The sequence below is a fragment of the Protopterus annectens genome, chromosome 4.part1, assembly GCF_019279795.1.
Source record: "Protopterus annectens isolate FY-2018-M chromosome 4.part1, PAN1.0, whole genome shotgun sequence".
Lineage (NCBI taxonomy): Eukaryota > Metazoa > Chordata > Ceratodontiformes > Protopteridae > Protopterus > Protopterus annectens.
The window spans coordinates 536328502-536338501 of NC_056734.1; the positions used below are offsets into that span (position 1 = coordinate 536328502).

General features: G+C 38.0%; 1 protein-coding gene across 1 annotated transcript in view; it reads left to right on the forward strand.

Annotated features, from left to right (window-relative positions):
* LOC122801246 (serine/threonine-protein phosphatase 2A regulatory subunit B'' subunit alpha-like) overlaps positions 1–10000 on the forward strand; it is a 1986253-nt gene that overhangs the window by 1890731 nt on the left and 85522 nt on the right. The window lies entirely within an intron of this gene.

Consider the following 10000-nt stretch of genomic DNA (forward strand, 5'->3'; position numbering starts at 1 on the left):
ATATATATATACACACACACACACACACACACACACACATATGGGTCTGCTTCTAAATTTCGAACTTTCAAAACATCAAATTTCCTATCATTGAGACCATAAGATTGCAGTTTTGAAACTTCAAACTGTTTAAATGGAGACCACTGCACAACGTGGAATGGTATATGTACCACTTTCCTTGCTGTAGTGCAATCTCGGAGTTGATATATTTAATTAGTTGGGGGTATGGGGGGGTGCAGGGGGGTTCCCCCCTTGCAAAATGTATTTAAAAAAAGATTTTCTTGTTTTTATTTTTTTATTTAAATTTTGATGTTTCACACTTTGATCTTAGGGTCTCGACCATAAGAAATTCAATGTTTTGAAAGTTTGCAATTTAGAAGTACACCCATACAGTGGGTATAAAAAGTTTACACACCCCTGTTAAAATGCCAGGTTTTTGTGATATAGAAAAATGAGACCACAATAAATCATTTCAAAACTTTTCCCACCTTTTATAACCTGTACAATTCAATTGAAAAACAAGTAAATCTGTTAGGGGAAAAATATAAAAAGTAAAAAACGTACAATACACTGGTTTAATAAGTATTCACACCCCTAAACTAATACTTTGTTGTGTGTGCACACCCTTAAACTAATACTTTGTTGAAGCACCTTTTGATTTAATTGCAGCATTCAGTCTTCTTGGGTAGGAGTCTTATCAGCATGGCACATCTTGACATGGCAATGTTTGCCCAGTCTTCCTTGCATAAGCCCTCCAAATCTGTCAGATTGTGAGGGCATCTCTTGTGCACAGCCCTTTTCAAGTAACCCCACAGATTTTCTATTGGATTTAGGTCTGGGCTCTGGCTGGGCCATTCCAAAACTTTAATTTACTTCTGGTGAAGCCATTCTTTTGTTGATTTGAATGTATGCTTGGGGTCATTGTTGTGCTGAAAGGTGAAATTCCTCTTCATCTTCAGCTTTCTAGCAGACGCCTGAAGGTTTTGGGCCAAAAGTGACTGGTATTTGGAACTGTTCATAATTCCTTCCACCTTGACTAAAGCCCCAATTCTGGCTGAAGAAAAGCAACCCCAAAGCATGATTTTGTCACTACCATGCTTCACCGTAGGGATGGTGATCTTTTGGTGATGTGAAGTGTTATTTTTACACCAAACATACCTTTTGGAATTGTGGCCAAAAAGTTCAACCTTGCTCTCTTCAGACCATAACACATTCTCCCACATGCTTTTCGGAGACTTGATGTATTGTTTTGCAAATTTTAGCTGGGCCTGGATGTTTTTCTGTGTAAGAAAAGGCTTCTGTCTTGCACCCCTACCCCATAGTCCAGACATATGGAAAATACGGGAGATTGTTGTCACATGTACACAACCAGTACTTGCCAGAAATTCCTGCAGCTCATTCAGTGTTGTTGTTGGTCTCTTGGCATCCTCCCTGACCAGTATTCATCTTGTCTTTTCATCAGTTGTGGAGGGACATCCAGTTCTTGGCAACGTCACTGTTGTCCCATATTTTCTCCACTTTTTGATGACTGTCTACACTGTGTTCCATAGTATATCCAATGCTGTGGAAATTTTTTTGTATCCTTCTCCTGACTGATACCTTTAAACAATGAGATCCCTTTGATGCTTTGTAAGCTCTCTGCAAACCATGGCTTTTGCTGTAGCAGGTAACTGAGTAAATGTCAGGAAACTCCTACTAGGACAGCTGAAGTTTATTTGGGGTTAACCAGAGTCTCTTTAATTGATGGCAGGTGTGTACCCAAGAAGACTGAATACTGTAATTAAATCAAAAGGTGCTTCGACAAAGTATTGGTTTAAGGGTGTGCACACTTATGCAACTAGCATATTGTACATTTTTTTATATTTTTCCCCTAACAGATTTGTTTGTTTTTCAATTGAATTGTACAGGTTATAGGTTACATTAAAGGTGGGGAAAGTTAGGAAATGATTTATTGTGGTCTCATTTTATATCACAAAAACCTGGCATTTTAACAGGGGTGTGTAAAGTTTTTTATATCCAGTGTGTGTGTGTGTGTGTGTGTGTGTATGTATATATTTATATATATATATATATATATAGATATATATATATATATATATATATATATATATATATGTGTATATATGTAGGTTTACCTTCATAATGCCAATCTCAATATGGATATGGTCGACCCTGCATTCGCGAATACCGAAGTGCGAACGTCCCAAATGTCGAGCAAGTTGCAGAGGACAGGAAGAAATGGAAACAGATGATCTGCTGCAGCGACCCCTAACGGGAACAGCTGAAAGAAAAAGAAGGAAATTATGTTTACTATATCATGAGATGCTCACCAGCTCCATCCAGTGGTTAACACCTAGAACAACCTTAATTCAACATGTAACCTGCACTATTTCATGACAGTGTTCACATACTCCATCAAGTAAATAAAAACTGGAGCAGCTATAATCCAACATTCTTTTTATTTAGTAATTTTCATTCACACACAGTTTAAGTAAAGCCCCAATGCTTATAATCAACATTCTCTCTCTTTCTTATATAACACTTTTGCAGATTGGCCTTTAGTAAATATGCCCTGTTTAATTATGTTGAGGCTTATTTATTTATTTATTTATTTTATTTTACATTTGTTTACCGGGATAGTCCGACTGGATACATGTCCATTTTCAGCAGAGGCCCGAGGAGAAAAGCTCCACAAAGACAAACTTACATAGATTACACAGAAGTTAGCAAACAATTATAAAAACAAAGTGATTATATACAATGGGTTAGTAGTGATTCCCTAGTAGGGACTCACAATTGTCATGAACAGAGAATTAAAAGTAAGAGACATCAGATTGGAAGCACAGCTTGGTGATGTAGTTACAAGTTATAATAATTGCAGAATATGCTTTTAGTTTATAACTTAATCAGGGTTGGTACATGGGCATAGCCAATTCACTTTGAGATACTGTCTGAGGTTTTTTTTGAAGAGACTTTTGGAGGATTGTAGGGTTATATAGTTTGGGAACGAATTCCAGGTTTTGCCAATGAAGTTGGCAAACAGGGATTCACCAGCAGAGTTATTAGCTTTGTGGGTTTGATTATAAAATCAAAAGCGGCATTAGGATGTATTACTTTGTGTTTAAAAAGTATTTGTGTCACCCTTACACTGTATGTCACTTAGGTGTGCTGAAGTGTAGTCCTTTAACATACATGATGTTTTACCTACGTAAAAAGATCAGCAACTGCACTTTGCTAGGTAAACAACCCACCAGGAAGTACAGGTAATCAGAGTTTTAATCTGAAAAGTAAGTGACATATTAACAGTTGAAAAATGTGCTGCCTTTATTACATGCTTATGATACGCACACTGATCACATACCTGGATATTAACACTTGGTCCTGTTTCATGATAACTTATATTGTGCCTTTATTTTAACAATTTTTGTAACTACATTTACTTAACTGTGACCACAATAATTTAGCAGTCTATAAAAATAATACAAAAACAATTTAAGTAATTATACCAAATTAGACATATTATGAAAACATTGGGTTTGAATAGATACACAAGTTATATGACAATGATTTAACAGTTAGAGAAATGTTACCCAGTTTATAGAGAAAGTAAAGATAAGTTACTGTGATACAAACAGGAATTGCAATATGAAGTGAGAGAAAAGCAGGTTTATAGTATGTTTAGAGAGAAAGCCAAGGGAGATAAATTGATAGACGTAAGGAAGTGAGTGAAGAAGGGAGAGTAAGGAGATGTAAGGTGTGAATATGTATTTGTTCACATCTAGGGATATAGTTTATCCTGGTGCTGAACAAGAACAAAGCCATTTTTTGGCAAGGATCTCTTTCAGAATGATTTTGATTGATGGGAGGAAAGGTATTAACTTGATGGATAGAGATAAGGAGTTCCAGGCCTTAGTAACATGATGAGTACAGGCAATGCTCTTTTCACAATTTATTTTCTGTTTAAAAAGAGTCCCACAGCTTTCCCCTTTCTGTAAATAAACTTTAGGGAGCTCTTTGTACTCCAATAGTATTCTCTATTTATAATTACATTATGGTAACATAGCCATCTTTGGAGAATGAAAACCTGTTTCTCCAGGTTTACTCCAAAATAATGTTTTTGGCAACTTTCTTAACTATATGTTATTCTATTTGCATATTTTTGGCCTCTGTATTTTTATGTATGTTTTAATTTTTGAGACTTCATTACCAGTGTATCCTATTTTTTTAAACATATTATTATAAAGTTCAGTGTTCTCTTGAAAGCTCTATTGGCTGGTACAAAAGTTATTTGGTAGCGCATTATTTGTAGCGTTGTTTAGTGTTTGCTTTGAGAGATTAATAACATACATAGTTTCATAGGTGTGTACTAGGCTAATGGCCCTGGTGCCTTTACAAGCCTAGCCCATAGGATTACCCTGGCAATGTGCCACTCGACCTTAGTTTCGAGTGCCTCTGTCGAGTAGAGCCACTGGAGTGATCCCCAGGGTGAATTTTCTATTTCCCATCCACTCATCAAGATTTCCTTTGGAGAAGTTTTTCATGGTGGCTACCTTTGCAAAGGGGTGGGGGGGTGGGAGGGATGTGGATTTCCAAGGTGATTAGTTTGTGGTCAGATCTAACCAGGGAAGAGTTGACTTGGTGTAGTGCAACAGTCACCCATGTTAGTAATGACCAGGTCAAGGCTGTTGCTACCTCTAGTGGGGGTAAGAACGAACTGGTCCAGGGCATTGGAATTAATGAATTCCAGGAAATACTGGGCAAATGTATTGGTACATGAGTAGTTTTCCCAGTTAATGGAGGGGTAGTTGAAGTCTCCCAGTATGAGTGTGTTAGGTTGGGCCCTAATATTCTGCAGGGTGCTTAGGAACGTGGAGTGAGTGTCTTGGGACATGTTTGAGGACCTATAACAGGCTACGACCTGAATCGCTGTCTTAACCAAAGTTAGCTGCACCTGAAGTATCTCGTGCATTATGTTGGACTACCAGTCTGGAGGTGTGCACATCCTTTATGAATATGGAAACACCACCACCACCTTTGGAGCTTTGGTCCAAGATATGGGGCCAAAAGGTGTGGAATGAGTTATAGCCTGGTAGTGCAGGGGTGCTTTCTGCTGCCTTGAACCAAGTCTCTGTTACAGCACAAATGTCAGTGTTCTCCATTTTAAGGAGTGCTTCTTGTGAGCGCATTTTGAGATTTAGACTTCTAGCATTGAGCAGCATGACCCTCAGATTGCATTTGTTTGTAGCTGTAACGTTGGTAATTTGGTCTTTGGAACACCACCTAAAAAAGGCACTATTGGGGTGGCAAGAGCCTTGGCCAGTATCTGGAAGCCCAGGGGTGACAGATGCAGGCCATCTCTGGCAAAGCATCGAGGTCTGTCAATCATGTCATCCCAGGCAGACAGATACTGGATCCCCTTAGAATGACACCAGAAAATTAGCCAATTGTTGAAATATGTCATTTTCTGCTTGTACTGTGGTATCATGTGGGCGATGGTAGGATGCTGCTCAGGGCTAGGGTCGTACCGGCCTGGGCTACATAATCCGAGAGCTCCTCCATGTCTCTTTTTATGTAGTCCAGGGTGGTACATCTCAGGTCATTCACACCCACATGTACAATGACAGTCATATTTGTACCTGTTGTTGAGGGACCTGAGTGCGTGCATTATATGGCAGATCCTGGCACCTGACTGTTACATTCTTCTTATTTAACACTGGTTGTCCTCATTAACTTTCTCTGTAATTTTGGATAAAAAAGTGTTGTTCTTTGCTAGAAAAAGTTTACTTGTTCATTCCTCCATAATTTCCTCTAGGTACCTGGTCATGTGACTCTTCCTGTACATTCCAGTTGACTAACCATGGTGATTATCTTAGTTTCCTCAGCTTCAGTCATTTATGTTTGCAAAAAGCTTTGTTGTTTTAATTTTGTTAATAAGGTTCACAGTGTTATGTGGGATGGCAAATGGAGTTTGTATTACATTTTGAACATTTTTATTTATAGGTTCTGCTTGTAGCAGTTATATATCTTTTTTTTATTTTCACACCAATGATTATCTTGTTTTTCATTCTGGTCTCAAAACTTTGCTTTTTTAGCAGTAAGTCTTTCTAAATATATCTGTGCTGTTTCTATACTTTTGTCATACTGCATTTTATACAAAAAATAAACAGAAAGCAACCACAAATGGTGACAACCAGTGTGTAAAACAAGAAATAAAATACAAATAGAACACCCTGATGAAACAACCAAATCATTCAATAGTAAATGTTTGAGTTCTTTTGTCTCATATGTACAAGATATTTTATCAGGATAAAGCCAGCTGTCTGAATCAGTGTACTTGTTTAGTACAGAAGTTAGAAGATTTAAAAAAAATCAGAAAAGTGCATAACTAAACATGCCCAAGGGCTGAAATATGTACAAATGTTCAAAATAAAATAAAAACAAAATTTAGCTCACTTAGTACAGTGATCATTAGTTTAAGATACTTTTATACTGATACATTCTTCTAGGCTTGATGAACAATTAGCCAGTAAAATAAACTGCCAGAAAAACTCCATGGGTTGTAGATTACTATTAAAATCTCTCCTTGTTTATCATGAGACAGTTGTTCTAAAAAACATAAAAATATTTTTTTAATTAATGCATTCAATCACATACTTATAAAGTGCAAATGTTTGAATGAGTAGCAAATAAGTATTCATAGATGTGCTGCAACAGCTTCCTAGAAGTTTTTCTGACAGAAAATGTCACAGCTATTGCTTATAGAAATGTAAATAACACATGTCTAATAGCAGTAAAATTTCCTGAGACATATTAAGATCTTTAAAACATAACTTATAGTTTGGATTATTAAAATAACAGTTGTAATTGACACCACAGTGAAACATACTTTTCTTGATTAATACTTTATTGTAACCTTTAAGTGGTTTATTCCACAGAGCTTTTATATTAAAGCTTCTCTGTATTACTAGTTAAACCTTTGTTACCAAGAATAACTTTTCAGTTTTTTTTTTGTTTGTAATTTAGCTTGAATTGATGGAAAACATTAAACCAGTAATCTAGTTAGATCATTTAATAGAAGAGTTCACAGTCACTTTAACATAGATGTGATAAAATGGGGGTATAAATCATATCTTTCGTTATTAACTGTTTATGCAAAAGAGTCAATTACATCAGCAGAATAACCTCTACCCAAGAATAATGCTTTAAAAAATCATTTCATTAAAAAGACACATTGTGATTTGTAATTAATTTGGGCAGTCTCACAAAATGTTCCTTTAAAACATTTATTTTGAGTGAAAAAAATGTGACTACTTGATGCAAGTAAAAATGTTTAAAAAGTTTTTCTGTAGTCTTCTTTATGACATTTTGTTTTAAATATCAGTAGATAATTCAATCCGAAAAATGTTATAACATTTTAAAAAAGTCCAAGAGAAACCGAGAAAGATGTGCTTACATTATTTTGTTGCAGAATAAAATTGAGTTTGATACTAGTACTGCCAAATAACAGGAAGAAGTCATCTGTATAAAGTGCATCAAATTTAACAAGTTCATACAAAAAGACCTTCTCCTTAGTGCCCTATTGCAGCCCTTCTTTTATCTCTATGAATTGCCCTGAAACACACAAAAAAAACACACAAGTTCCAATAAAAAGTGCAAATAATGTAAATGTCCTTGGAAGAGAGTGAACTAATATAAATGACCAAAGTGTTCAAGGACACTTATGACACTCCATCAGAGTCACAGAATTTGAGAGAAGTTTGTAAACTCATGGAATGAGTACTGGAAAAGGGGATCCATAGAGATATTTTACATGAACAGTTTGAATGAGCAGACCAATGGGAGGCAAGTTCTAATGTAAGGAGGCATGTTGAACAGATGGCATATAACAATGGAGGACATGGAAAAACCATAAAAGATTTGAAGGATCCCAGGCTGCATTCTACACGAACTACAGAATGAACTGGCACCCTACCTAAGTACCATGTTCAATCATAGCCTCACCTCAGGCTTTGTGCCCACTGAATGGCGCACCGCAACGGTTATCCCACTCCACAAAGGGGGAGCTACGACTGACCCCAGGAACTACTGCCCCATTAGCCTGATGAGCCTGGTCTGCAAGGCCATGGAACGTATCATCATGGAACTCATAAACAAAGACATCGGTAATCTCCAAACTCTGGACCCTACCCAGTTCGGATTTGTGAAAGGCAGATCATGTCTCCTAAACCTGACTGACTTCTTTGAAGCAGTCACCAAAGCCATAGATGAGGGTAAGGTGGTTCACACAGCTTATCTAGATCTCGCCAAGGCTTTCGACACCATCCCCCACTCTGGAGTTATAGATAAGCTCACTAAACTAGGTATAAATCCCTATGTCACAAGATGGGTTGCCAACTGGCTCACGGACAGAACCCACACTGTGAAAGTAGCAGACTTCAAATCTGACTTCAGACCAGTGACAAATGGAGTACCACAGGGTTCAGTCCTGGGTCCTCTCCTGTTTGGTATCTACTTCTCTGAAGTGCAGGCTAACACAGAAGGTCTTTGGCTAACAAAGTTTGCAGATGACTGCAAACTAGGAGCCATAATCGAAACTCCTAATGATGTGGACATACTACAAAAGGGCCTCGCTGAGACAGATGCCTGGTGCCAAAGACATGGCCTGAAGCTCAATACCAAAAAGTGTATTGTCATCCCCTTTGGTAAAAACTCTGTACCCGTGAACTACCACATAGTTGGTAGTCTACTTAACGCCGGAAATGTGATGAGACCTTTTGGACACAGGTGGACAGTAGTCTCTCCTTTGATAATCACATCGCCACAGTGGTCAGGAAATCCTTCTATATGGCTCACCTCATCACAAATGGTTTCTCATGCAGAAAAAAAGAGGTCATTGTTCCCCTCTACTCATCACTCATTAGACCCATTATAGAATACAATGCCCCTTTTGGTGTGTACCTCACAAGACATCTACAACAACTGGAAAGGCCACAGAAATACCTCACAAAGAGGATTACTGGCCTCAAACAGATGCCCTACGCAGACCGTCTCAAAAAACTCCAGCTTTACTCCGTCGCATATCGCTTTCTCCAAGGCGATCTCTGCCTAACATTCAAAGCTATATCAAACCCAGAGCTGTTGGACATGCTCCACTTAAAGAAATTCCAATCCCTCTGAGCTACACGCTCTAGGGACCTAAACCTTGTCACCACAATAAACAGAACATGCTGGAGGGATAGATTCCTGTCCCAGAGACTTCCCATACTCTGGAATAGACTACCTATCTATGTCAAACAGAGCTCCTCATTAGCACTCTTCAAGAAAAATCTTGATGATTGGATGGGAAATAGAAAATTCACCCCAGGGATCACTTCTTTGGCTCTGCTCGACAGGGGCACAAGAAAATAATTTTCTTGGATGGCAAAAGCCAGGGTACATTTTTGGCTAGGCTTATATAGGCCCTAGGGCCAATAGCTTAGTACCTACCTATGACAAGTTGTAAGACTTGAGATCCCTCTAAGAATCATTGAAAGTACTGCTGGAGCTTTGTTAAGACCTCTGACAGAGCTGTTCAAGAGGTGCCTGAAGGAGTGCAGTGGTCCTGGGAGAGTGGAGGCAGGTGGTGGTGGTGGTACCATTTTATGATCTCACAGGAGTAGTCAAGGAAAAAACAGACTCGTGAGCCTGACTGTGAAACTGGTATTGACATCAAGATCTAACAAAATTCCTGAAGCAGAAAGAGTTGCTCATTGAATTCCAGCATTGATTTACTGGAGGTAGGACTTGCCAAGCTAACTTGATATACTATGATTGCCTTACTTAGAATGTGGACAGATGAAGGCTAATGGATGTGATGTGCCTAGATTTCACCAAGTTCAGATTTCACTCGATCCATATCCTATGTGTTTAAAGGTGAGAGGGATAGGAATGAGCAACAAGATTTGTGAATGTGTAGATAAGTGCTTATATGACTGGGATCAAAAGTCCTAGTTAAGTGGAG